This window comes from Protopterus annectens, chromosome 7.part1 (assembly GCF_019279795.1).
Source record: "Protopterus annectens isolate FY-2018-M chromosome 7.part1, PAN1.0, whole genome shotgun sequence".
Lineage (NCBI taxonomy): Eukaryota > Metazoa > Chordata > Ceratodontiformes > Protopteridae > Protopterus > Protopterus annectens.
Genome location: NC_056740.1, coordinates 4,475,027 through 4,502,923, shown reverse-complemented (window position 1 = coordinate 4,502,923; position 27,897 = coordinate 4,475,027). Strand labels below are relative to the sequence as shown.

General features: G+C 42.8%; 1 protein-coding gene across 1 annotated transcript in view; it reads left to right on the top strand.

Annotated features, from left to right (window-relative positions):
• Window positions 1-27,897, top strand: part of LOC122807521 (solute carrier family 26 member 6-like) — a 1,069,142-nt gene that overhangs the window by 49,881 nt on the left and 991,364 nt on the right. The window lies entirely within an intron of this gene.

The following is a 27,897-nucleotide window of genomic DNA, read 5'->3' as shown; positions in this document are numbered from 1 at the left end:
TTGCTTCAGAACCGAAGGTGGTGGTGGGGGTGCGAAATCCCGAGGCGAGTGGATGGCCTGAGCAAACCAATAATTAATTCTACTGGAAGGCTTGTGTTTACAAGTTGAGATTTCCCAGGGCTGATTTGAGCTTTAGCTGAAAATTGCTTCAGAACCGAAGGCGATGGGGGGTGCAATCCCGAGGCTTGTGGATGGACCGAGCAAACTAATAATTAATTCTACTGGAAGGCTTGTATTTACAAGTTGAGATTTCTCAGGGGTGATTTGAGCTTTAGCTGAAAATTGCTTCAGAAACAAAGGCGGTGGGAGGGGTGCAATCCAAGGCTTGTGGATGGCCTGAGCAAACTAATAATTAATTCTACTGGAAGGCTTGTGTTTACAAGTTGAGATTTCCCAGGGGTGATTTGAGCTTTAGCTGAAAATTGCTTCAGAACCAAAGGTGGGGGGGGTGCAATACCGAGGCTTGTGGATGGCCCGAGCAAACTAATAATTAATTCTACTGGAAGGCTTGTGTTTACAAGTTGAGATTTCCCAGGGCTGATTTGAGCTTTAGCTGAAAATTGCTTCAGAACCGAAGGCAGTGGTGGTGGGGGCGCAATCCGAGGCTTGTGGGATGGCTCGAGCAAACTAATAATTAATTCTGCTGGAAGGCATGTGTTTACAAGTTGAGATTTCCCAGGGCTGATTTGAGTTTTAGCTGAAAATTGCATCAAAACCAAAGGTGGTGGTGGTGGGTGCAATCCCAAGGCTTGTGGATGGCCCGAGAAAACTAATAATTAATTCTACTGGAAGCTTTGTGTTTACAAGTTGAGATTTCCCAGGGCTGATTTGAGCTTTAGCTGAAAATTGCTTCGGAACCTAAGGCAGTGGTGGTGTGGGGGGGGAGAGGTGCAATCCCAAGGCTTGTGAATGGCCCGAGCAAACTAATAATTAATTCTACTGGAAGGCATGTGTTTACAAGTTGAGATTTCCCAGGGCTGATTTGAGCTTTAGCTGAAAATTGCTTCAGAACCAAAGGCGGTGGGGGAGACGCAATTCCGAGGCTTGTGGATGCCCTGAGCAAACTAATAATTAATTCTACCTGAAGGCTTGTGTTTACAAGTTGAGATTTCCCAGGGCTGATTTGAGCTTTAGCTGAAAATTGCTTCAGAACCGAAGGTGGTGGGGGGTGCAATCCCGAGGCTTGTGGATGACCTGACCAAACTAATAATTAATTCTACTGGAAGGCTTGTGTTTACAAGTTGAGATTTCCCAGGGCTGATTTGAGCTTTAGCTGAAAATTGCTTCAGAACCAAAGGCGGTGGTGGGGGTGCGAAATCACAAGGCTAGTGGATGGCCCGAGCAAACTAATAATTAATTCTACTGGAAGGCTTGTGTTTACAAGTTGAGATTTCCCAGGGCTGATTTGAGCTTTAGCTGAAAATTGCTTCAGAACCAAAGGTGGTGGGGTGCAATCCAAGGCTTGTGAATGGCCCGAGCAAACTAATAATTAATTCTACTGGAAGGCTTGTGTTTACAAGTTGATATTTCCCAGGGCTGATTTGAGCTTTAACTGAAAATTGCTTCAGAATGGAAGGAGGTGGTGGGGGGTTAAATCCCGAGGCTTCTGGATGACCCGAGCAAACTAATAATTTATTCTACTGGAAGGCTTGTGTTTACAAGTTGAGATTTCCCAGGGCTGATTTGAGCTTTAGCTGAAACGTGCTTCTGAACCGAAGGTGGTGGGGCGCAATCCCGAGGCTTGTGGATGAGCCGACCAAACTAATAATTAATTCTACTGGAAGGCTTGTGTTTACAAGTTGAGATTTCCCAGGGCTGATTTGAGCTTTAGCTGAAAATTGCTTCAGACCCGAAGGCGGTGGGGGGGGGGGGGACAATCCTGATGCTTGTGGATGGCCTGAGCAAACTAATAGTTAATTCTACTGGAAGCCTTGTGTTTACAAGTTGAGCTTTCCCAGGGATGATTTGAGCTTTAGCTGAAAATTGCTTCAGAACCGAAAGCGGTGGTGGGGGTGGTGGTGGGGGAGCACAATCCCAAGGCTTGGGGATGGTCCGAGCAAACTAATAATTAATTCTACTGGAAGGCTTGTGTTTACAAGTTGAGAGTTACCAGGGCTGATTTGAGCTTTAGCTGAAAATTGCTTCAGAACCGAAGGTGGGGGGGGCGCAATCCCGAGGCTTGTGGATGGCCTGTGCAAACTAATAATTAATTCTACTGGAAGGCTTGTGTTTACAAGTTGAGATTTCCCAGGGCTGATTTGAGCTTTAGCTGAAAATTGCTTCAGAACCAAAGGCGGTGGTGGTGGGGGCGCAATCCCAAGGCTTGTCGATGGCCCGAACCAACTAATAATTAATTCTACTGGAAGGCTTGTGTTTACAAGTTGAGATTTCCCAGGGCTGATTTGAGCTTTAGCTGAAAATTGCTTCAGAACCGAAGGTGGTGGGGGGCGCAATCCCGAGGCTTGTGGATGAGCCGACCAAACTAATAATTAATTCTACTGGAAGGCTTGTGTTTACAAGTTGAGATTTCCCAGGGCTGATTTGAGCTTTAGCTGAAAATTGCTTCAGAACCAAGGCAGTGGTGGTGGGTTAAATCCCAAGGCTTCTGGATGGCCCGAGCAAACTAATAATTTATTCTACTGGAAGGCTTGTGTTTACAAGTTGAGATTTCCCAGGGCTGATTTGAGCTTTAGCTGAAAATTGCTTCAGAATCGAAGGTGGGGGGGGGGGGTGCAATCCCGAGGCTTGTGGATGGCCCGAGCAAACTAATAATTAATTCTACTGGAAGGCTTGTGTTTACAAGTTGAGATTTCCCAGGGCTGATTTGAGCTTTAGCTGAAAATTGCTTCAGAACCGAAGGCGGTGGAGGGGGCAATCCCAAGGCTTGTGGATGGCCCAAGCAAACTAATAATTAATTCTACTGGAAGGCTTGTGTTTACAAGTTGAGATTTCCCAGGGCTGATTTGAGCTTTAGCTGAAAATTGCTTCAGAACCAAAGGCGGTGTGGCGGGGGTGCAATCCCGAGGCTTGTGGATGGCCCGAGCAAACTAATAATTAATTCTACTGGAAGGCTTGTGTTTACAAGTTGAGATTTCCCAGGGCTGATTTGAGCTTTAGCTGAAAATTGCTTCAGAACCAAAGGCGGAGTGGGGGGGGGGCTCAATCCCAACGCTTGTGGATGACCCGACCAAACTAATAATTAATTCTACTGGAAGGCTTGTGTTTACAAGTTGAGATTTCCCAGGGCTGATTTGAGCTTTAGCTGAAAATTGCTTCAGAACCAAAGGTGGTGTTGGTGCAGGTGCATTCTCGAGGCTTGTGGATGGTCCGAGCAAACTAATAATTAATTCTACTGGATGGCTTGTGTTTACAAGTTGAGATTTCCCAGGGCTGATTTGAGCTTTAGCTGAAAATTGCTTCAGAACCGAAGGCAGTGGGGGGGGGGGGTGCAATCCCGAGACTTGTGGATGGCCCGAGCAAACTAATAATTAATTCTACTGGAAGGCTTGTGTTTACAAGTTGAGATTTCCCAGAGCTGATTTGAGCTTTAGCTGAAAATTGCTTCAGAACCAAAGGGGGTTGGGGTGGGGGGGTGCAATCCCGAGACTTGTGGATGGCCCGAGCAAACTAATAATTAATTCTACTGGAAGGCTTGTGTTTACAAGTTGAGATTTCCCAGGGCTGATTTGAGCTTTAGCTGAAAATTGCTTCAGAACCAAAGGTGGTGGGGTGCAATCCCAAGGCATGTGGAAGGACCAAACAAAGTATTAATTAATTCTACTGGAAGGCTTGTGTTTACAAGTTGAGATTTCCCAGGGCTGATTTGAGCTTTAGCTGAAAATTGCTTCAGAACCGAAGGTGGTGGGGGGGCAATCCCAAGGCTTGTGGATGGCCCGAGCAAACTAATAATTAATTCTACTGGAAGGCTTGTGTTTACAAACTGAGATTTCCCAGGGCTGATTTGAGCTTTAGCTGAAAATTGCTTCAGAACTTAAGCCAGTGGGGGGGCAATCCTGAGGCTTGTGGATGGCCTGAGCAAGCTAATAATTAATTCTACTGGAAGGCATGTGTTTACAAGTTGAGATTTCCAAGGCTGATTTGAGCTTTATCTGAAAATTGCTTCAGAACTGAAGGCAATGGCGGGGGTGGCTCAATCCAAAGGCTTGTGGTTTGGCAGACCAAACTAATAATTAATTCTTCTGGAAGGCATGCATTTACAAGTTGAGATTTCCCAGGGCTGATTTGAGCTTTAGCTGAAAATTGCTTCAGAACCGAAGGTGGTTGGGGGTGCAATCCCGAGGCTTGTGGATGACCCGACCAAACTAATAATTAATTCTACTGGAAGGCTTGTGTTTACAAGTTGAGATTTCCCAGGGCTGATTTGAGCTTTAGCTGAAAATTGCTTCAGAACCAAAGGGGGTGGGGGGGTTGGGGGGGGCAATCCCAAGGCTTGTGGATGGCCCGAGCAAACTAATAATTAATTCTACTGGAAGGCATGTGTTTACAAGTTGAGATTTCCAGGGCTGATTTGAGCTTTAGCTGAAAATTGCTTCAGAACCAAAAACGGTGGTGGTGGGGGTGCAATCCCGAGGCTTGTGGATGGCCCGAGCAAACTAATAATTAATTCTACTGGAAGGCTTGTGTTTACAAGTTGAGATTTCCCAGGGCTGATTTGTGCTTTAGCTGAAAATTGCTTCGGAACCAAAGGCGATGGGGGGGATGCAATCCCGAGGCTTGTGGATCGCCCGAGCAAACTAATAATTAATTCTATCGGAAGGCTTGTGTTTACAAGGTGAGATTTCCCAGGGCTGATTTGAGCTTTAGCTGAAAATTGCTTCAGAACCGAAGGTGGTGGGGGGCGCAATCCCGAGGCTTGTGGATGGCCTGTGCAAACTAATAATTAATTTTGCTGGAAGCCTTGTGTTTACAAGTACAGATTTCATTGGGCTGATTTGAGCTTTAGCTGAAAATTGCTTCAGAACCGAAGGCGGTGGTGGGGGGGGTGCAATCCCAAGGCTTGTGAATGGCCCGAGCAAACTAATAATTAATTCTACTGGAAGGCTTGTGTTTACAAGTTGAAATTTCCAAGGGCTGATTTGAGCTTTAGCTGAAAATTGCTTCAGAACTGAAGGCAGTGGGGGGGGGTGAAATCCCGAGGCTTGTGGGTGGCATGAGCAAACTAAAAATTAATTCTACTGGAAGGCTTGTGTTTACAAGTTGAGATTTCCCAAGGCTGATTTGAGCTTTAGCTGAAAATTGCTTCAGAAACAAAGGCGGTGGGGGTGCAATCCCAAGGATTGTGGATGGCCCGAGCAAACTAATAATTAATTCTAATGGAAGGCTTGTGTTTACAAGTTGAGATTTCCCAGGGCTGATTTGAGCTTTAGCTGAAAATTGCTTCAGAACCAAAGGTGGTGGGGGGGTGCAATCCCAAGGCTTGTGGATGGCCCGAGCAAACTAATAATTAATTCTACTGGAAGGCTTGTGTTTACAAGGTGAGATTTCCCAGGGCTGATTTGAGCTTTAGCTGAAAATTGCTTCAGAACCAAAGGCAGTGGTGGTGGTGGGGCAATCCCGAGGCTTGTGGATGGCCTGAGCAAACTAATAATTAATTCTACTGGAAGGCTTGTGTTTACAAGTTTAGATTTCCCAGGGCTGATTTGAGCTTTAGCTGAAAATTGCTTCAGAAACAAAGGCAGTGTGTGGGGGGGGGGGGGTGCAATCCCAAGGATTGTGGATGGCCCGAGCAAACTAATAATTAATTCTAATGGAAGGCTTGTGTTTACAAGTTGAGATTTCCCAGGGCTGATTTGAGCTTTAGCTGAAAATTGCTTCAGAACCTAAGGCAGTGGTGGTGTGCAATCCCAATGCTTGTGGATGGCCTGAGCAAACTAATAATTAATTCTACTGGAAGGCTTGTGTTTACAAGTTGAGATTTCCCAGGGCTGATTTGAGCTTTAGCTGAAAATTGCTTCAGAACCAAAGGCGGTGGGGGGTGCAATCCCAAGGATTGTGGATGGCCCGAGCAAACTAATAATTAATTCAGCTGGAAGGCGTGTGTTTACAAGTTGAGATTTCCCAGGGCTGATTTGAGCTTTAGCTGAAAATTGATTCAGAACCAAAGGTGGTGGGGTGGCGCAATCCCGAGGCTTGTGGATGGCCCAAGCAAACTAATAATTAATTCTACTGGAAGGCATGTGTTTACAAGTTGAGATTTCCCAGGGCTGATTTGAGCTTTAGCTGAAAATTGCTTCAGAACCGAAGGCGGTGTGGGCGGTGCAATCTCAGGTCTTGTGGATGGCCAGAGCAAACTAATAATTAATTCTACTGGAAGGCATGTGTTTACAAGTTGAGATTTCCAGGGCTGATTTGAGCTTTAGCTGAAAATTGCTTCAGAAACAAAGATGGTGGTGGTGCAATCCGAGGCTTGTCGATGGCCCAAGCAAACTATTAATTACTTCTACTGGAAGGTATGTGTTTACAAGTTGAGATTTCCCAGGGCTGATTTGAGCTTTAGCTTAAAATTGCTTCCGAACTGAAGGTGGTGTAGGGGTGCAATCCCAAGGATTGTGGATGGCCTGAGCAAACTAATAATTAATTCTACTGGAAGGCTTGTGTTTACAAGTTGAGATTTCCCAGGGCTGATTTGAGCTTTAGCTGAAAATTGCTTCAGAACCGAAGGCAGTGGGGGGGCAATCCCAAGGCTTGTGAATTGCCAGAGCAAACTAATAATTAATTCTACTGGAAGGCTTGTGTTTACAAGTTGAGATTTCCCAGGGCTGATTTGAGCTTTAGCTGAAAATTGCTTCAGAAACAAAGGCTGTGTGTGGGGGGGGGGGGGTGCAATCCCAAGGATTGTGGATGGCCCGAGCAAACTAATAATTAATTCTAATCGAAGGCTTGTGTTTACAAGTTGAGATTTCCCAGGGCTGATTTGAGCTTTAGCTGAAAATTGCTTCAGAACCAAAGGTGATGGGGGGTGAGCAATCCCAAGGATTGTGGATGGCCCCAGCAAACTAATAATTTATTCTACTGGAAGGCTTGTGTTTACAAGTTGAGATTTCCCAGGGCTGATTTGAGCTTTAGCTGAAAATTGCTTCAGAACCAAAGGTGGTGGTGGTGGGGGGGGGGAGCGCAATCCCAATGCTTGTGGATGCCCCGAGCAAATTAATAATTAATTCTATTGGAAGGCTTGTGAAATTTCCCAGTGCTGATTTGAGCTTTAGCTGAAAATTGCTTCAGAACCGAAGGTGGTGGGGTGCAATCCTGAGGCTTGTAGATGGCCCAAACAAACAAATAATTAATTCTGCTGGAAGGCATATGTTTACAAGTTGAGATTTCCCAGGGCGGATTTGAGTTTTAGCTGAAAATTGCATCAGAACTAAAGGTGGTGGTGGTGCAATCCTGAGATTTGTGGATGGCCTTAGCAAACTAATAATTAATTCTACTGGAAGGCATGTGTTTACAAGTTGATCTTTCCAAGGGCAGATTTGAGCTTTATCTGAAAATTGCTTCAGAACCGAAGGCAGTGGTGGGGGGCAATCCCAAGGCATGTGGATGGCCCAAGCAAACTAATAATTAATTTTACTGGAAGCCTTGTGTTTACAAGTTGAGATTTCCCAGGGCTGATTTGAGCTTTAGCTGAAAATTGCTTCAGAACCGAAGGCAGTGATGGGGGGGTGCAGTCCAAAGGCTTGTGGATGGCCTGAGCAAACTAATAATTAATTCTACTTGAAGGCCTGTGTTTACAAAGTGAGATTTCCCAGGGCTGATTTGAGCTTTAGCTGAAAATTGCTTCAGAACTGAAGGCGGAGGGGGGGGGGCTCAATCCCAACGCTTGTGGATGACCCGACCAAACTAATAATTAATTCTACTGGAAGGCTTGTGTTTACAAGTTGAGATTTCCCAGGGCTGATTTGAGCTTTAGCTGAAAATTGCTTCAGAACCAAAGGTGGTGTTGGTGCAGGTGCATTCTCGAGGCTTGTGGATGGTCCGAGCAAACTAATAATTAATTCTACTGGATGGCTTGTGTTTACAAGTTGAGATTTCCCAGGGCTGATTTGAGCTTTAGCTGAAAATTGCTTCAGAACCGAAGGCAGTGTGGTGGGGGTGCAATCCCGAGGCTTGTGGATGGCCCGAGCAAACTAATAATTAATTCTACTGGAAGGCTTGTGTTTACAAGTTGAGATTTCCCAGAGCTGATTTGAGCTTTAGCTTAAAATTGCTTTAGAACAAAAAGAGGTGGTGGTGGGGGTGCAAAATCCCGAGGCTAGTGGATGGCCCGAGCAAACTAATAATTAATTCTACTGGAAGGCTTGTGTTTACAAGTTGAGATTTCCCAGGGCTGATTTGAGCTTTAGCTGAAAATTGCTTCTGAACCGAAGGTGGTGGGAGCAATCCCAAGGATTGTGGATGGCCTGAGCAAACTAATAATTAATTTTACTGGAAGCCTTGTGTTTACAAGTTGAGATTTCCCTGGGCTGATTTGAGCTTTAGCTGAAAATTGCTTCAGAACTGAAGGCGGTGGGCGGGGGGTGCAATCCCAAGGCTTGTGGATGACCCGACCAAACTAATAATTAATTCTACTGGAAGGCTTGTGTTTACAAGTTGAGATTTCCCAGGGCTGATTTGAGCTTTAGCTGAAAATTGCTTCAGAACCGAAGCCAGTGGGGGGGCAATCCCAAGGCTTGTGGATGGCCCAAGCAAACTAATAATTTATTCTACTGGAAGGCTTGTGTTTACAAGCTGAGATTTCCCAGGGCTGATTTGAGCTTTAGCTGAAAATTGCTTCAGAACCAAAGGTGGTGGGGGTGCAATCCCGAGGCTTGTGGATGGCCCGAGCAAACTAATAATTAATTCTACTGGAAGGCTTGTGTTTACAAGTTGAGATTTCCCAGGGCTGATTTGAGCTTTAGCTGAAAATTGCTTCAGAACCGAAGGTGGTGGGGCAATCCCAAGGCTTGTGGATGGCCCGAGCAAACTAATAATTAATTCTACTGGAAGGCTTGTGTTTACAAGTTGAGATTTCCCAGGGCTGATTTGAGCTTTAGCTGAAAATTGCTTAAGAACCAAAGGCAGTGGGGGAAGGGGGGGTGCAATCCCGAGGCTTGTGGGTGGCCCGAGAAAACTAATAATTAATTCTACTGGAAGGCTTGTGTTTACAAGGTGAGATTTCCCAGGGCTGATTTGAGCTTTAGCTGAAAATTGCTTCAGAACCTAAGGCAGTGGTGGTGTGGGGGGGGGGTGCAATCCCAAGGCTTGTGAATGGCCCGAGCAAACTAATAATTAATTCTACTGGAAGGCTTGTGTTTACAAGTTGAGATTTCCCAGGGCTGATTTGAGCTTTAGCTGAAAATTGCTTCAGAACCTAAGGCAGTGGTGGGGGTGCAATCCCGAGGCTTGTGAATGTCCCGAGCAAACTAATAATTAATTCTACTGGAAGGCTTGTGTTTACAAGTTGAGATTTCCCAGGGCTGATTTGAGCTTTAGCTGAAAATTGCTTCAGAACCAAAGGCGGTGTTGGGGGAGGTGCATTCTCGAGGCTTGTGGGTGGTCCGAGCAAACTAATAATTAATTCTACTGGAAGGCTTGAGTTTACAAGTTGAGATTTCCCAGGGCTGATTTGAGCTTTAGCTGAAAATTGCTTCAGAACCAAGGTGGGGGTGGTGCAATCCCAGGCTTGTGGATGGTCCAAGTAAACTAATAATTAATTCTGCTGGAAGGCATGCGTTTAAAAGCTGAGATTTCCCAGGGCTGATTTGAGGTTTAGATGAAAATTGCTTCAGAACCAAAGGTGGTGTTGTTGCAGGTGCATTCTCGAGGCTTGTGGATGGTCCAAGCAAACTAATAATTAATTCTACTGGAAGGCTTGTGTTTACAAGTTGAGATTTCCCAGGGCTGATTTGAGCTTTAGCTGAAAATTGCTTCAGAACCAAAGGTGGTGGGGTGCAATCCCGAGACTTGTGGATGGCCCGAGCAAACTAATAATTAATTCTACTGGAAGGCTTGTGTTTACAAGTTGAGATTTCCCAGAGCTGATTTGAGCTTTAGCTTAAAATTGCTTTAGAACAAAAAGAGGTGGTGGGGGGTGCAATCCCTAGTCTAGTGGATGGCCCGAGCAAACTAATAATTCTACTGGAATGCACGTGTTTACCAGGTGAGATTTCCCAGGGCTGATTTGAGCTTTAGCTGAAAATTGCTTCGGAACCTAAGGCAGTGGTGGTGTGGGGGAGGGATTGCAATCCCAAGGCTTGTGAATGGCCCGAGCAAACTAATAATTAATTCTACTGGAAGGCTTGTGTTTACAAGTTGAGATTTCCCAGGGCTGATTTGAGCTTTAGCTGAAAATTGCTTCAGAAACAAAGGTGGGGGGGTGCAATCCCAAGGCTTGTGGATGGTCCAAGCAAACTAATAATTAATTCTACTGGAAGGCTTGTGTTTACAAGTTGAGATTTCCCAGGCCTGATTTGAGCTTTAGCTGAAAATTGCTTCAGAACCTAAGGCAGTGGTAGTGTGGGGGGGTGCAATCCCAACCCTTGTGAATGGCCCGAGCAAACTAATAATTAATTCTACTGGAAGGCTTGTGTTTACAAGTTGAGATTTCCCAGGGCTGATTTGAGCTTTAGCTGAAAATTGCTTCAGAAACCTGAAGGTGGTGGGGGTGCAATCCCAACCCTTGTGAATGGCCCGAGCAAACTAATAATTAATTCTACTGGAAGGCTTGTGTTTACAAGTTGAGATTTCCCAGGGCTGATTTGAGCTTTAGCTGAAAATTGCTTCTGAACCAAAGGTGTTGGAGGGGTACAATCCCGAGGTTTGTGGATGGCCTGAGCAAACTAATAATTAATTCTACTGGAAGGCTTGTGTTTACAAGATGAGATTTCCCAGGGCTGATTTGAGCTTTAGCTGAAAATTGCTTCAGAACCAAAGGCGGTGGTAGTGTGGGGGGGTGCAATCTCAAGGATTGTGGATGGCCCGAGCAAACTAATAATTAATTCTACTGGAAGGCTTGTGTTTACAAGTTGAGATTTCCCAGGGCTGATTTGAGCTTTAGCTGAAAATTGCTTCAGAACCAAAGGCGGTGGGGGTGCAATCCCGAGGCTTGTGGATGGCCCGAGCAAACTAATAATTAATTCTACTGGAAGGCTTGTGTTTACAAGTTGAGATTTCCCAGGGCTGATTTGAGCTTTAGCTGAAAATTGCTTCAGAACCAAAGGTGATGGGGTGCAATCCCAATGCTTGTGGATGGCCCGAGCAAACTAATAATTAATTCTACTGGAAGGCTTGTGTTTACAAGTTGAGATTTCCCAGGGCTGATTTGAGCTTTAGCTGAAAATTGCTTCAGAACCAAAGGCGGTGTTGGGGGTGCAATCCGAGGTTTGTGGATGGCCTGAGCAAACTAATAATTAATTCTACTGGAAGGCTTGTGTTTACAAGTTGAGATTTCCCAGGGCTGATTTGAGCTTTAGCTGAAAATTGCTTCAGAACCGAAGGCGATGGGGGGGGGCAATCCCAAGGCTTCTGGATGGCCCGAGCAAACTAATAATTAATTCTACTGGAAGTCTTGTGAAATTTCCCAGTGCTGATTTGAGCTTTAGCTGAAAATTGCTTCAGAACCGAAGGTGGTGGGGGGTGCAATCCCGAGGCTTGTGGATGGCCCGAGCAAACTAATAATTAATTCTACTGGAAGGCTTGTGTTTACAAGGTGAGATTTCCCAGGGCTGATTTGAGCTTTAGCTGAAAATTGCTTCAGAACCTAAGGTGGTGGGGTGCAATCCGAGGCTTGTGGATGGCCCGAGCAAACTAATAATTAATTCTACTGGAAGGCTTGTGTTTACAAGTTGAGATTTCCCAGGGCTGATTTGAGCTTTAGCTGAAAATTGCTTCAGAACCAAAGGCAGTGATGGGGGCACATTCCCGAGGCTTGTGGATGAGCCGACCAAACTAATAATTAATTCTACTGGAAGGCTTGTGTTTACAAGTTGAGATTTCCCAGGGCTGATTTGAGCTTTAGCTGAAAATTGCTTCAGAACTGAAGGCGGTGGGCGGGGGGTGCAATCCCAAGGCTTGTGGATGGCCCGAGCAAACTAATAATTAATTCTACTGGAAGGCTTGTGTTTACAAGTTGAGATTTCCCAGGGCTGATTTGTGCTTTAGCTGAAAATTGCTTCGGAACCAAAGGCGATGGGGGTGATGCAATCCCGAGGCTTGTGGATCACCTGAGCAAACTAATAATTAATTCTATCAGAAGGCTTGTGTTTACAAGGTGAGATTTCCCAGGGCTGATTTGAGCTTTAGCTGAAAATTGCTTCAGAACCAAAGGCAGTGGGGGGGGGGGGGGCACAATCCCAAGGCTTGTGGATGGCCCGAGCAAACTAATAATTAATTCTACTGGAAGGCTTGTGTTTACAAGCTGAGATTTCCCAGGGCTGATTTGAGCTTTAGCTGAAAATTGCTTCAGAACCGAAGGTGGTGGGGGTGCAATCCCAAGGCTTGTGAATGGCCTGAGCAAACTAATAATTAATTCTACTGGAAGGCTTGTGTTTACAAGTTGAGATTTCCCAGGGCTGATTTGAGCTTTAGCTGAAAATTGCTTCAGAACCAAAGGTGATGGGGTGGTGCAATCCCAGGCTTGTGGATGGCCCGAGCAAACTAATAATTAATTCTACTGGAAGGCTTGTGTTTACAAGTTGAGATTTCCCAGGGCTGATTTGAGCTTTAGCTGAAAATTGCTTCAGAACCAAAGGTGTTGGGGGTGCAATCCCGAGGCTTGTGGATGGCCCGAGCAAACTAATAATTAATTCTACTGGAAGGCTTGTGTTTACAAGTTGAGATTTCCCAGGGCTGATTTGAGCTTTAGCTGAAAATTGCTTCAGAACCAAAGGTGGTGGGGGTGCAATCCAAGGCTTGTGGATGGCCTGAGCAAACCAATAATTAATTCTACTGGAAGGCTTGTGTTTACAAGTTGAGATTTCCCAGGGCTGATTTGAGCTTTAGCTGAAAATTGCTTCAGAACCGAAGGCAGTGGGGGGGTGCAATCCAAAGGCTTGTGGATGGCCTGAGCAAACTAATAATTAATTCTACTGGAAGGCTTGTGTTTACAAGTTGAGATTTCCCAGGGCTGATTTGAGCTTTAGCTGAAAATTGCTTCAGAACTGAAGGTGGGGAGGGCACAATCCCGAAGTTTGTGGATGAGCCGAACAAACTAATAATTAATTCTACTGGAAGGCTTGTGTTTACAAGTTGAGATTTCCCAGGGCTGATTTGTGCTTTAGCTGAAAATTGCTTCGGAACCAAGGTGGTGGGGGTGCAATCCCAAGGATTGTGGATGGCCCGAGCAAACTAATAATTTAGTCTACTGGAAGGCTTGTGTTTACAAGTTGAGATTTCCCAGGGCTGATTTGAGCTTTAGCTGAAAATTGCTTCAGAATCGAAGGTGGGGGGTGGTGCAATCCCGAGGCTTGTGGATGGCCTGAGCAAACTAATAATTAATTCTACTGGAAGGCTTGTGTTTACAAGTTGAGATTTCCCAGGGCTGATTTGAGCTTTAGCTGAAAATTGCTTCAGAACCAAAGGTGGTGTGGGGTGCAATCCTGAGGCTTGTGGATGGCCCGAGCAAACTAATAATTAATTCTACTGGAAGGCTTGAGTTTACAAGTTGAGATTTCCCAGGGCTGATTTGAGCTTTAGCTGAAAATTGCTTCAGAACCGAAGACAATGTGGAGGGGGTGCGAAATCCCGAGGCTAGTGGATGGCCCAAGCAAACTAATAATTAATTCTACTGGAAGGCTTGTCTTTACAAGTTGAGATTTCCAGGGCTGATTTGAGCTTTAGCTGAAAATTGCTTCAGAAACAAAGGTGTGGTGGGGTGCAATCCCAAGGCTTCTGGATGGCCATAGCAAACTAATAATTTATTCTACTGGAAGGCTTGTGTTTACAAGTTGAGATTTCCCAGGGCTGATTTGAGCTTTAGCTGAAAATTGCTTCAGAACCAAAGGTGATGGGGGGGGGGGAGCGCAATCCCAATGCTTGTGGATGACCCGAGCAAACTAATAATTAATTCTACTGGAAGGCTTGTGTTTACAAGTTGAGATTTCCCAGGGCTGATTTGAGCTTTAGCTGAAAATTGCTTCAGAACTGAAGGCGGTGGAGGGGGCAATCCCAAGGCTTGTGGATGGCCCGAGCAAACTAATAATTAATTCTACTGGAAGGCTTGTGTTTACAAGTTGAGATTTCCCAGGGCTGATTTGAGCTTTAGCTGAAAATTGCTTCAGAATCGAAGGTGGGGGGTGGGGCGCAATCCCGAGGCTTGTGGATGACCCGACCAAACTAATAATTAATTCTACTGGAAGGCTTGTGTTTACAAGTTGAGATTTCCCAGGGCTGATTTGAGCTTTAGCTGAAAATTGCTTCAGAACCGAAGGCGATGGGGGGTGCAATCCCGAGGCTTGTAGATGGCCCGAACAAACAAATAATTAATTCTACTTGGAAGGCATGTTTTTACAAGTTGAGATTTCCAAGGGCAGGTTTGAGCTTTAACTGAAAATTGTTTCAGAACCGAAGGTGGCAGTGGTAGGGGGGGGTGCAATCCCAGGCTTGTGGATGGCCCAAGCAAACTAATAATTAATTCTACTGGAAGGCATGTGTTTACAAGTTGAGATTTCCCAGGGCTGATTTGAGCTTTAGCTGAAAATTGCTTCAGAACCAAAGGTGGTGGGGGGGGTGCATTCCAAAGGCTTGTGGATGGCCTGAGCAAACTAATAATTAATTCTACTGGAAGGCATGTGTTTACAAGTTGAGATTTCCCAGGGCTGATTTGAGCTTTAGCTGAAAATTGCTTCAGAACCGAAGGCAGTGGGGGGGGGTGCAATCCCAAGGCTTGTGGATGGCCCAAGCAAACTAATAATTAATTCTACTGGAAGGCATGTGTTTACAAGTTGAGATTTCCCAGGGCTGATTTGAGCTTTAGCTGAAAATTGCTTCAGAACCAAAGGTGGGGGAGGGTGCAATCCCAAGGCTTGTGGATGGCCCGAGCAAACTAATAATTAATTCTACTGGAAGGCCTGTGTTTACAAGTTGAGATTTCCCAGGGCTGATTTAAGCTTTAGCTGAAAATTGCTTCAGAACCGAAGCCAGTGGGGGAGGGGGGGGTTGTTGCAGTCCCAAGGCTTGTGGACGGCCTGAGCAAACTAATAATTAATTCTACTTGAAGGCCTGTGTTTACAAGTTGAGATTTCCCAGGGCTGATATGAGCTTTAGCTGAAAATTGCTTCAGAACAAAAGGTGGTGGTGTGGGGGGGTGGGTGCAATACCGAGGCTTGTGGATCGCCCAAGCAAACTAATAATTAATTCTAATGGAAGGCTTGTGTTTACAAGTTGAGATTTCCCAGGGCTGATTTGAGCTTTAGCTGAAAATTGCTTCAGAACCAAAGGCAGTGGTGGGGTGGTGCAATACCGAGGCTTGTGGATCGCCCAAGCAAACTAATAATTAATTTTATCAGAAGGTTTGTGTTTACAAGTTGAAATTTTGCATGGCTGATTTGAGCTTTAACTGAAAATTGCTTCAGAAGCGAAGGTGGTGGGGTGAAATCCCGAGGCTTGTGGGTGGCATGAGCAAACTAATAATTAATACTTCTGGAAGGCTTGTGTTTACAAGTTGATATTTCCCAGGGCTGATTTGAGCTTTAACTGAAAATTGCTTCAGAACGAAAGGTGGTTGGGGGATGCAATCCCAAGGCTTGTGGATGACCCGACCAAACTAATAATTAATTCTACTGGAAGGCTTGTGTTTACAAGTTGAGATTTCCCAGGGCTGATTTGAGCTTTAGCTGAAAATTGCTTCAGAATCGAAGGTGGGGGGGGGCGCAATCCCGAGGCTTGTGGATGACCCGACCAAACTAATAATTAATTCTACTGGAAGGCTTGTGTTTACAAGTTGAGATTTCCCAGGGCTGATTTGAGCTTTAGCTGAAAATTGCTTCAGAACCGAAGCCAGTGGGGGGGCAATCCCAAGGCTTGTGGATGGCCCAAGCAAACTAATAATTTATTCTACTGGAAGGCTTGTGTTTACAAGTTGAGATTTCCCAGGGCTGATTTGAGCTTTAGCTGAAAATTGCTTCAGAACCAAAGGCGGTGTTGGGGGAGGCGCATTCTCGAGGCTTGTGGATGGCCTGAGCAAACTAATAATTAATTCTACTGGAAGGCTTGTGTTTACAAGTTGAGATTTCCCAGGGCTGATTTGAGCTTTAGCTGAAAATTGCTTCAGAACCAAAGGCGATTGGGGGGGGGCAATCCCAAGGCTTGTGGATGGCCTGAGCAAACTAATAATTAATTCTACTGGAAGGCTTGTGTTTACAAGTTGAGATTTCCCAGGGCTGATTTGAGCTTTAGCTGAAAATTGCTTCAGAACCAAAGGCGGTGTTGGCGGGGGCAATCCTAAGGCTTGTGGATGGCCCAAGCAAACTAATAATTTATTCTACTGGAAGGCTTGTGTTTACAAGTTGAGATTTCCCAGGGCTGATTTGAGCTTTAGCTGAAAATTGCTTCAGAACCAAAGGCGGTGTTGGGGGTGCAATCCCAAGGCTTGTGGATGGTCTGAGCAAACTAATAATTAATTCTACTGGAAGGCTTGTGTTTACAAGTTGAGATTTCCCAGGGCTGATTTGAGCTTTAGCTGAAAATTGCTTCAGAACCAAAGGCAGTGGGGGGAGGGGGGTGCAATCCCGAGGCTTGTGGATGGCCCGAGCAAACTAATAATTAATTCTACTGGAAGGCTTGTGTTTACAAGTTGAGATTTCCCAGGGCTGATTTGAGCTTTAGCTGAAAATTGCTTCAGAACCGAAGCCAGTGGGGGGGTTGCAGTCCCAAGGCTTGTGGATGGCCTGAGCAAACTAATAATTAATTCTACTTGAAGGCCTGTGTTTACAAGTTGAGATTTCCCAGGGCTGATTTGAGCTGTAGCTGAAAATTGCTTCAGAACCGAAGCCAGTTGGGGGGGGTTGTGGGTTGCAGTCCCAAGGCTTGTGGATGGCCTGAGCAAACTAATAATTAATTCTACTTGAAGGCCTGTGTTTACAAGTTGAGATTTCCCAGGGGTGATTTGAGCTTTAGCTGAAAATTGCTTCAGAACCAAAGGTGGGGGGGGTGCAATACCGAGGCTTGTGGATCGCCCAAGCAAACTAATAATTAATTTTATCGGAAGGCTTGTGTTTACAAGTTGAGATTTTGCAGGGCTGATTTGAGCTTTAACTGAAAATTGCTTCAGAACCAAAGGCGGTGGTGGTGGGCAGAGGGTGCAATCCTGAGGTTGTGGATCGCCTGAGCAAACTCCTAATTAATTCTACTGGAAGGCTTGTGTTTACAAGTTGAAATTTCCCAAGGCTGATTTGAGCTTTAGCTGAAAATTGCTTCAGAACCAAAGGCAGTGGTGGTGTGGGGGGGGAGGTGCAATCCCGACCCTTCTGAATGGCCCGAGCAAACTAATAATTAATTCTACTGGAAGGCTTGTGTTTACAAGTTTAGATTTCCCAGGGCTGATTTGAGCTTTAGCTGAAAATTGCTTCAGAACCGAAGGCAGTGGGGGGGGGGGTGATCCCAAGGCTTGTGGATGGCCCAAGCAAACTAATAATTAATTCTACTGGAAGGCTTGTGTTTACAAGTTGAGATTTCCCAGGGCTGATTTGAGCTTTAGCTGAAAATTGCTTCAGAACCGAAGGCAGTGATGGGGGGGTGCAGTCCAATGGCTTGTGGATGGCCTGAGCAAACTAATAATTAATTCTACTTGAAGGCCTGTGTTTACAAGTTGAGATTTCCCAGGGCTGATTTGAGCTTTAGCTGAAACGTGCTTCTGAACCGAAGGTGGTGGGGGGGCACAATCCTGAGGATTATAGATGGCCTGAGCAAAGTAATAATTAATTTTACTGGAAGGCTTGTGTTTACAAGTTGAGATTTCCCAGGGCTGATTTGAGCTTTAGCTGAAAATTGCTTCAGAACTGAAGGTGGGGAGGGCGCAATCCCGAGGCTTGTGGATGAGCCGACCAAACTAATAATTAATTCTACTGGAAGGCTTGTGTTTACAAGTTGAGATTTCCCAGGGCTGATTTGAGCTTTAGCTGAAAATTGCTTCAGAACCGAAGGCAGTGGGGGGGGCAATCCCAAGGCTTCTGGATGGCCCGAGCAAACTAATAATTTATTCTACTGGAAGGCTTGTGTTTACAAGCTGAGATTTCCCAGGGCTGATTTGAGCTTTAGCTGAAAATTGCTTCAGAACCAAAGACGGTGTTGGGGGGGCGTCCCAAGGCTTGTGGATGGCCTGAGCAAACTAATAATTAATTCTACTGGAAGGCTTGTGTTTACAAGTTGAGATTTCCCAGGGCTGATTTGAGCTTTAGCTGAAAATTGCTTCAGAACCAAAGGCGATTGGGGGGGGGAGCAATCCCAAGGCTTCTGGATGGCCCGAGCAAACTAATAATTTATTCTACTGGAAGGCTTGTGTTTACAAGTTGAGATTTCCCAGGACTGATTTGAGCTTTAGCTGAAAATTGCTTCAGAACCGAAGGTGGTGGGGGGTGCAATCCCGAGGCTTGTGGATGACCTGACCAAACTAATAATTAATTCTACTGGAAGGCTTGTGTTTACAAGTTGAGATTTCCCAGGGCTGATTTGAGCTTTAGCTGAAAATTGCTTCATAACTGAAGGTGGTGGAGGGGGCGGGGGCAATCCTAAGGCTTGTGGATGGCCCAAGCAAACTAATAATTTATTCTACTGGAAGGCTTGTGTTTACAAGTTGAGATTTCCCAGGGCTGATTTGAGCTTTAGCTGAAAATTGCTTCAGAACCAAAGGCGGTGGGGGAGGCGCATTCTCGAGGCTTGTGGGTGGTCCGAGCAAACTAATAATTAATTCTACTGGAAGGCTTGTGTTTACAAGTTGAGATTTCCCAGGGCTGATTTGAGCTTTAGCTGAAAATTGCTTCAGAACCAAAGGCAGTGGGGGGAGGGGGGTACAATCCCGAGGTTTGTGGATGGCCTGAGCAAACTAATAATTAATTCTACTGGAAGGCTTGTGTTTACAAGTTGAGATTTCCCAGGGCTGATTTGAGCTTTAGCTGAAAATTGCTTCAGAACCAAAGGCGGTGTTGGGGGAGGCGCATTCTCGAGGCTTGTGGATGGCCTGAGCAAACTAATAATTAATTCTACTGGAAGCTTTGTGTTTGCAAGTTGAGATTTCCCAGGGCTGATTTGAGCTTTAGCTGAAAATTGCTTCAGAACCGAAGGCGATGGGGGGGGCAATCCCAAGGCTTCTGGATGGCCCGAGCAAACTAATAATTTATTCTACTGGAAGGCTTGTGTTTACAAGTTGAGATTTCCCAGGGCTGATTTGAGCTTTAGCTGAAAATTGCTTCAGAACCGAAGGTGGTTGGGGGCGCAATCCCGAGGCTTGTGGATGACCTGACCAAACTAATAATTAATTCTACTGGAAGGCTTGTGTTTACAAGTTGAGATTTCCCAGGGCTGATTTGAGCTTTAGCTGAAAATTGCTTCAGAATCGAAGGTGGTGGGGGGGCAATCCCAAGGCTTGTGGATGGCCCAAGCAAACTAATAATTTATTCTACTGGAAGGCTTGTGTTTACAAGTTGAGATTTCCCAGGGCTGATTTGAGCTTTAGCTGAAAATTGCTTCAGAACCAAAGGCGGTGTTGGGGGGTGCATTCCCAAGGCTTGTGGATGACCCGACCAAACTAATAATTAATTCTACTGGAAGGCTTGTGTTTACAAGTTGAGATTTCCCATGGCTGATTTGAACTTTAGCTGAAAATTGCTTCAGAACTGAAGGCGGTGGAGGGGGCAATCCCAAGGCTTGTGGATGGCGCAAGCAAACTAATAATTTATTCTACTGGAAGGCTTGTGTTTACAAGTTGAGATTTCCCAGGGCTGATTTGAGCTTTAGCTGAAAATTGCTTCAGAACCAAAGGCGGTGTTGGGGGAGGCGCATTCTCTAGGCTTGTGGATGGTCCGAGCAAACTAATAATTAATTCTACTGCAGGCTTGTGTTTACAAGTTGAGATTTCCCAGGGCTGATTTGAGCTTTAGCTGAAAATTGCTTCAGAACCAAAGGCAGTGGGGGGAGGGGGGTGCAATCCCGAGGCTTGTGGATGGCCCGAGCAAACTAATAATTAATTCTACTTGAAGGCCTGTGTTTACAAGTTGAGATTTCCCAGGGCTGATTTGAGCTTTAGCTGAAAATTGCTTCAGAACCGAAGCCAGTGGGGGTGGGGGGGATGGGCAATCCAACGGCTTGTGGCTGGCCCAAGCAAACTAATAATTAATTCTACTGGAAGGCTTGTGTTTACAAGTTTAGATTTCCCAGGGCTGATTTGAGCTTTAGCTGAAAATTGCTTCAGAAACAAAGGCAGTGATGGGGGGGGTTGCAGTCCCAAGGCTTGTGGATGGCCTGAGCAAACTAATAATTAATTCTACTTGAAGGCCTGTGTTTACAAGTTGAGATTTCCCAGGGCTGATTTGAGCTTTAGCTGAAAATTGCTTCTGAACCGAAGGTGGTGGAGGGGAGCAATCCCAAGGATTGTGGATGGCCTGAGCAAACTAATAATTAATTCTACTGGAAGTCTTGTGTTTACAAGTTGAGATTTCCCAGTGCTGATTTGAGCTTTAGCTGAAAATTGCTTCAGAACCGAAGGTGATGGGGGGGGCAATCCCAAGGCTTCTGGATGGCCCGAGCAAACTAATAATTTATTCTACTGGAAGGCTTGTGTTTACAAGTTGAGATTTCCCAGGACTGATTTGAGCTGTAGCTGAAAATTGCTTCAGAACCGAAGCCAGTTGCGGGGGGGCTTGTGCGTTGCAGTCCCAAGGCTTGTGGATGGCCCGAGCAAACTAATAATTAATTCTACTGGAAGGCTTGTGTTTACAAGTTGAGATTTCCCAGGGCTGATTTGAGCTTTAGCTGAAAATTGCTTCAGAACCGAAGCCAGTGGGGGGGTTGCAGTCCCAAGGCTTGTGGATGGCCTGAGCAAACTAATAATTAATTCTACTTGAAGGCCTGTGTTTACAAGTTGAGATTTCCCAGGGCTGATTTGAGCTTTAGCTGAAAATTGCTTCTGAACCGAAGGTGGTGGAGGGGCGCAATCCCGAGGATTGTGGATGGCCTGAGCAAACTAATAATTAATTTTACTGGAAGCCTTGTGTTTACAAGTTGAGATTTCCCTGGGCTGATTTGAGCTTTAGCTGAAAATTGCTTCAGAACTGAAGGCGGTGGGCGGGGGGTGCAATCCCAAGGCTTGTGGATGACCCGACCAAACTAATAATTAATTCTACTGGAAGGCTTGTGTTTACAAGTTGAGATTTCCCAGGGCTGATTTGAGCTTTAGTTGAAAATTGCTTCAGAACCGAAGCCAGTGGTGGGGGTGGCAATCCCAAGGCTTGTGGATGGCCCTAGCAAACTAATAATTTATTCTGAATGAAAGGATAAGTGCACAAAACGGAGAAGCAGAACACAGCAGGAAGCAGCCAAATGTCCTTGTAGTATATACTACGATACAGGATACAGAAACAGTAATGCTCCAAAAAACGAAATTACCTGGAGGGCTGATTAATACAGGAGTTTTTAGGAAACCCTGCCACATGAATACTTTGTTACATCGTTTAAGTATGCATCCTCCTTATGTTTTTCGTAATATCATCAGAGGACAGGCTACTAGGGCTTCCAGGTATAATCCTACTGACTCTGGGTTTGAACAAGATATGAATACTTTGCAACAGAGATTACTACATCGAGGCTATACCGTACAAGATATAGACAAAAGCACTGATGCCATATCAGATCTTAGATTGGACATTGCTGCTCCATATTTTTCGGAGCAATATATTGATACTGATACCAATCCAATAACATCAACCAGACAAAGAGTATCACAAAAGACCCCTTTTTCTATCTTTTACACTACTGATGTTCATGGTATACAGGAAGTAGTTAGAGATCATTGGAAAGTACTTATGGTAGATCCCCACATTAAGAACATAGTGGGTGACACCCCAACATTTAGATTTAGGAATAAGAAAAATTTAAAAAGGTTGTTATGTGACAGAACGACTATTGGCACATCTTCCTGTGCACTATCCAGTTGGACACACAGTTGTGGACATTGTATTTTTGTAATTACATCAATACTGATCCCATTTTTATACATCCAACTACTAATCATTCATACTTTCTAAAAGCATTTGGGAATTGTATGTCCAAATATCAAAGAAAAACGCCAGCAACAAGTGAACTGCTGAGATAGTAGTTTAATAATAAACTACCAAAGCACCATAAAGGCTCCAAAACATACCGGTTTCGGCTCGGATTCAAACCTTGCCTTCTTCCATAAAGGCTCCAAAACATACCGGTTTCGGCTCGGATTCAAACCTTGCCTTCTTCAGTGTATACCAATAGAGCAAATCAAAAAGTGCTTTTATATAATATAAAATTCAGTGATTGGTTGAACAAAAAATTTTTTGTCAAGCTCATGAATATTTAACAAAGTTGTATACCTTGCATATGTATAATAAGATATAACAAAAGTATACCCAAATGCATAAAAATAAAAATAAAAATAAAAATGACATACCATGCTCAAAAATATACAACAAAAAGTAAATACTTGTACATATGTGTTTATAAATATTCATTAAGTCCTGGGTTAAGTAAAGCACCAAGTTTGGTGATCCATTTCTTTTCTTTTAGATCAAGTTTTTTATGCCAGCCACCTTTATTGGTTCTATCACCAATAATTTTATCAATTATTGTAAAATGAAATTGTGCCTTGTTGTGTATCAATGTATGTTTATATAATGCATTGGATGTTTTTTTGCATCTAATGTCACTCAAATGTTCAGACACCCGTAACCTAACAGGTCGAGAAGTCTGCCCAACATAAAATGAGTGACAACTGCAACATGCCATATAGATGGCCCAATCAGTGTTACAATTAGCGAAAAATTTTATATCAAAAACTTTATTGCTATTTCTACTAGTAAATTCTTTTGTTTTTGCCATAAATTTACAATTAACACAGTGACCACAGGGGAAACAACCAATAAGTTTATCCCCCAAAATAGTTGTTTGATATACATTTGGTAAAGAGGATTCAAAATGATGTTTATAATGGTTGAAATATCCCGCTAGGTTCTTGCCTTTCCGAAAGGAAAATAAACATTTATTGGGAATAATAGATTTGGTTTTGGCATCTGCTTCCAGTATATTCCAATTGCCCTTAATAATATTCATAAAGTTGTTAGTATTTCTGCCATATGTTGTTGTAAAACGCAGTATATTTGTCTTGTTAGATTTCTTTTTGTACGTCAACAAATTTGATCTATATAGACCTGAAGCATGATTATGAGCCATTGTAACATACCCTGAACTATAGCCCCTATCCATAAATCTATTGAATAAATCTTGAGCATGATGACCAAAACTAACATTATCAGAACAATTTCTTCTCATTCTGATAAATTGTGATTTTGGAATGTTTTTTGCGATATGTTTTGGATGAAAGCTGGAGGCGTGGAGAATGGTATTATACTGGGGAAATTTCCTATAGGTTTCAGTTTTTAAAGTATTATCCATATTCCTTGTTACCAAAACATCCAAAAAAGTTATGGATTTTTTATCATAGGTAATGGTAAATTGTATTCCCCATTTATTATCATTCAGGTATTCCATAAATTCAAGGAGATATGGAACATCCGATCTCCACACCATCCAGCAATCATCCAAATATCTTCGCCAGATGTCTATATCAGGTAAAAACAGATTATGAGTATCATCATAAATCATAATATGTTCCATATAAGCCATAAATAGATCAGCATATATGGGGGCAAAAGATGCCCCCATAGCTGTACCACTGATCTGTAAAAAACATTCTTGATTATAGAAGAAAACATTTTTGGTCAATACATGCTCAGTTAGATTTAACAAAAAGGTATTGAATCCTGGTTGATACATGTTGGATTGATGTAACCAAAATTCAATAGCATCAAGTCCGGCCCAGTGTGGAATACTTGTATATAATGAGCTCACATCCAAAGTACAGAGCCACCAGTTCGGATCTAATTGCATATCATCGACAATGCCCAAAAATTGAGTAGTGTCCTGTATGCGAGATCTCACAAAGGATAGTAAAGGTTTTAGATACATGGTCAAAAATTCCGAAAGTGGCTCTGTAAGTGAGCCCCTACCCGACACAATGGGCCTACCTGGTGGATGTAAGAGATCTTTATGTATTTTAGGTAGAAAATAGATATATTGCCTAATGGGGTCAGAGATTGTTAAATGGTTTAATGTTTTTTTGGATATGATGCCATTATCAAAAGCAGAATGTAGAAAGTCATCTATTTGTTTCTTAAATACTGGAGTAGGGTCAAGTGGCATTCTTGTGTAATACCGAGCATCATTCAACTGCTTATATGCTTCAATGTCATAATAACTCCAATCTAACACTACCACTGCCCCTCCCTTGTCTGCATTGATAATCACCAAATCCTTGTTACGTACTAATTCTTCCAAACAAGATTTTTCAGCATCAGTCATATTATTGGGCATTGGTAAACAATGGTTATACTGAAAGTGTAGCTCATTCAATACACTGCGCAAAAATAAATTGACAGTTGGATGCATGGGAGGTGTAAATGATGAAGTATGATATTTAAAAGAATCCAATTGTGATTGTTCACCATCTTCTTTATCCTGAAAAAATAACTTAAGATTCATTAGTCTACAAAACGAAAATAAATCTTGTGTAAAATTGTCCTCAGACACAAAAAAAACGGAATAAAAGATAGTCCTTTATTGAGTAGTGATATTTGTTCAGCTGTTAGTACAGTATTTGAAATATTGTATACATTGTTTACTTGTTCGACAGTATTTGCATCAAGTATTGTAGACTTGTAACTTTTCCTGTGCTTCCTACCACCCCTCCTCCCTCTGTGTTCCCTAAAGGGGATATGTTATTTTTCCGTTTGGGGTTTGGGGAATCTAAAGTGGACTGTGTCTCCGTGTCTGTCCCTGATGATGTATCATAGTCCGTGGATTCAACATTACTCCCACTTCCTTTAAGTATGGACCGCGGACGTTTCCTTTTAAAATTAGATGGATTTTTATTTTTATTTTTGTTATGCCCATCTTGAAATCTAACATGTCTAATGTTTTTGAAAGGTTGCCCCTTCTCATAATCCAAAAGGTCACGAGAGAATTTTTTAATTTTTCTCTCCTTCAAAATGGTCTCAAAACTCAATAGTTCTGTACTTAATTTAGATAGTAGAACAGGAAAAAAAGTTTCATTTTGATAGTGATTACATTCCTCAATAGATTTTAACACTTGACTAGTTTCTTTATCAATAGTTCTAGTATAATAATCAGATAAAGAACTAACAAACTTCATTGAACATTCTTGTTGAATTAGAGCCCATTCTGTCATTAAATTTTCATCAGGATCACCCACCAAGGGTTGGATTTTGACCCTGAGACCCCTAGGACAAATGCCCTTAGCCAAATAAGCTTTAAGTAATTTGTGGTGCCAAACACTAGATCTAAGAGTTTTCATATTTTTATTAAGTTCCACAAAATGTTTTTCACATTTTTGTTCAGGCTTCATGGAGGTAATACTACCAGAGGCCATGGATTCATTGCCAATACCAAAAGGTGCAAGATCATCCTTATCTGCTGATAGATCCAAAAGTATTTTATTTAAATCCATAGTTTATATATGAATTTAGTTCAAATTATTACCACGTCCTGTAATTAAATTAAATAATGAACAGACAATAATGGTCATATACTATCGATGCATGAACAATGCACCCTATAGCCACGTCATCTACAGGACAATAATGGTATAATGAAATCAGCAAAAATTAGACTCAAACAAAATGCTTGGCACCCAAAAACTTGAATTAACACGAACATAAAACAAATTTTATTTTAGTGGTCCCAGAGTCAAAAATGGGCCTTACTGCAAAACCTAAGTAATTCAACGAAGTCCTTAGAATTTATAAAAAACTAATGATAACTGTGAATTCACAGTTCCAGATTGTGTCTAAAGTAGCTAACAGAGTGATGAATGTATCACTATAGTTACTCAAGTGAATCTATAACCGAAGTAATCAGCCCACTTTGCAAAATCAATCCCTTAAGTGCTCAATAAGACAATCTAATAAACCCCCTAACAACTGAGAGATAGTTTGCAAAAAGAGATTTTTTTATATATATAAAGTTGGTATGCACGACAACAAAACTAAATATAATATTTCAAATAGTGTTCATATTCATAGATCACATCAACCCAATAATCAAGTTGACCATTAAATTGCTATATCAATTATTTCAATTGTAATACTATGATATGCAAATAATAAAAATAATTTTGTTGTATTAACCTAAAAATAAAGTAACTATCATTACCTATGCATTTTTATAACATAGAAGACATACTATTTGGGAAAAAATTTGGTTTTTGGTTTTTATAATAACAATTGGTCTATATTTCACTTGACCACTACAGGGGCATGGTATATAAACCCTAATATTGTGTCAACAATGTTCGCATAAAGATGAAACAAACAAAATAATCTCTTAGTTTTTGTTAAAAGATTGCTAACATTGTCATACTCATAATAGTAACAAAAACAGTAATCATCATCAGTTAAAAAGTAGGTGAAAATCATCCAATCATACTTAACTAACATGCACTTATATTTGCTACTATATTAATATCAATATAATAGAATGTCCAAGATGTCAATGTGAAGCTCAGTTATTACACAAAATTTTTCACTTGTAATTATATTTCCAAATAGTAAACACAGAACATAAGCCACCAGATGTTGTTCAAATATATTGGAAAGAGTCAAATCATAATGGATGCACACCAAACACTGATGAAAATATAGTAATCCCAATGTCAGATGAAATAATTTTCCTTTTCCGCACAGTAGGTTTCACTCTAAAAGTAGCGACTCACTCCGTAACGTATCTACGCCCTTCAGAAAATAATATCCAACGGGACAGTTCACAGATGTAAAAACACACCCAATAGTTGTAATAACTTGTAGATGAATTCAGTGCTCACATACATATGTTGAGATAATAATTGCACAGAGACCATTAATCGCACTGGTCACAATTCACCACTGATTCCAATGTTGAATAATGAAAAAAACACCTATCCATAATAGGAATTATCATTAAGACATAATAAATTCCATTCAGAGGGTGTAAAATGCAGATAAAAGGCCTCACATCATATAACATAAAGGGCCTTAAAATATAGTTACCATCAGTCACTGTGTCAATAACGCTGATAATAATATAGCATCATACATAGATCTATAGATGAAATAACCAACTTAGCACAATTTAAATAATAAGTACATGAATGCCATTGATAACGCTGGTCATGAATTAAAATCCATCTAATTTTAAAAGGAAACGTCCGCGGTCCATACTTAAAGGAAGTGGGAGTAATGTTGAATCCACGGACTATGATACATCATCAGGGACAGACACAGAGACACAGTCCACTTTAGATTCCCCAAACCCCAAACGGAAAAATAACATATCCCCTTTAGGGAACACAGAGGGAGGAGGGGTGGTAGGAAGCACAGGAAAAGTTACAAGTCTACAAAACTTGATACAAATACTGTCGAACAAGTAAACAATCCCCAGGATTCATGAACCTTGCGCCAGGCGCCAGCATAGCGTCAGCGTTATAACGCCAAATATGGCTGCTTAGCGATTCAGGTATGAATGAATTCCACGTGCACTACCGGCGTGCGCCGGACCGTCCCGCCCGGCGTAGGTATGCAAAACACACTGTGTGCGGTATTGCACCATGCAAAT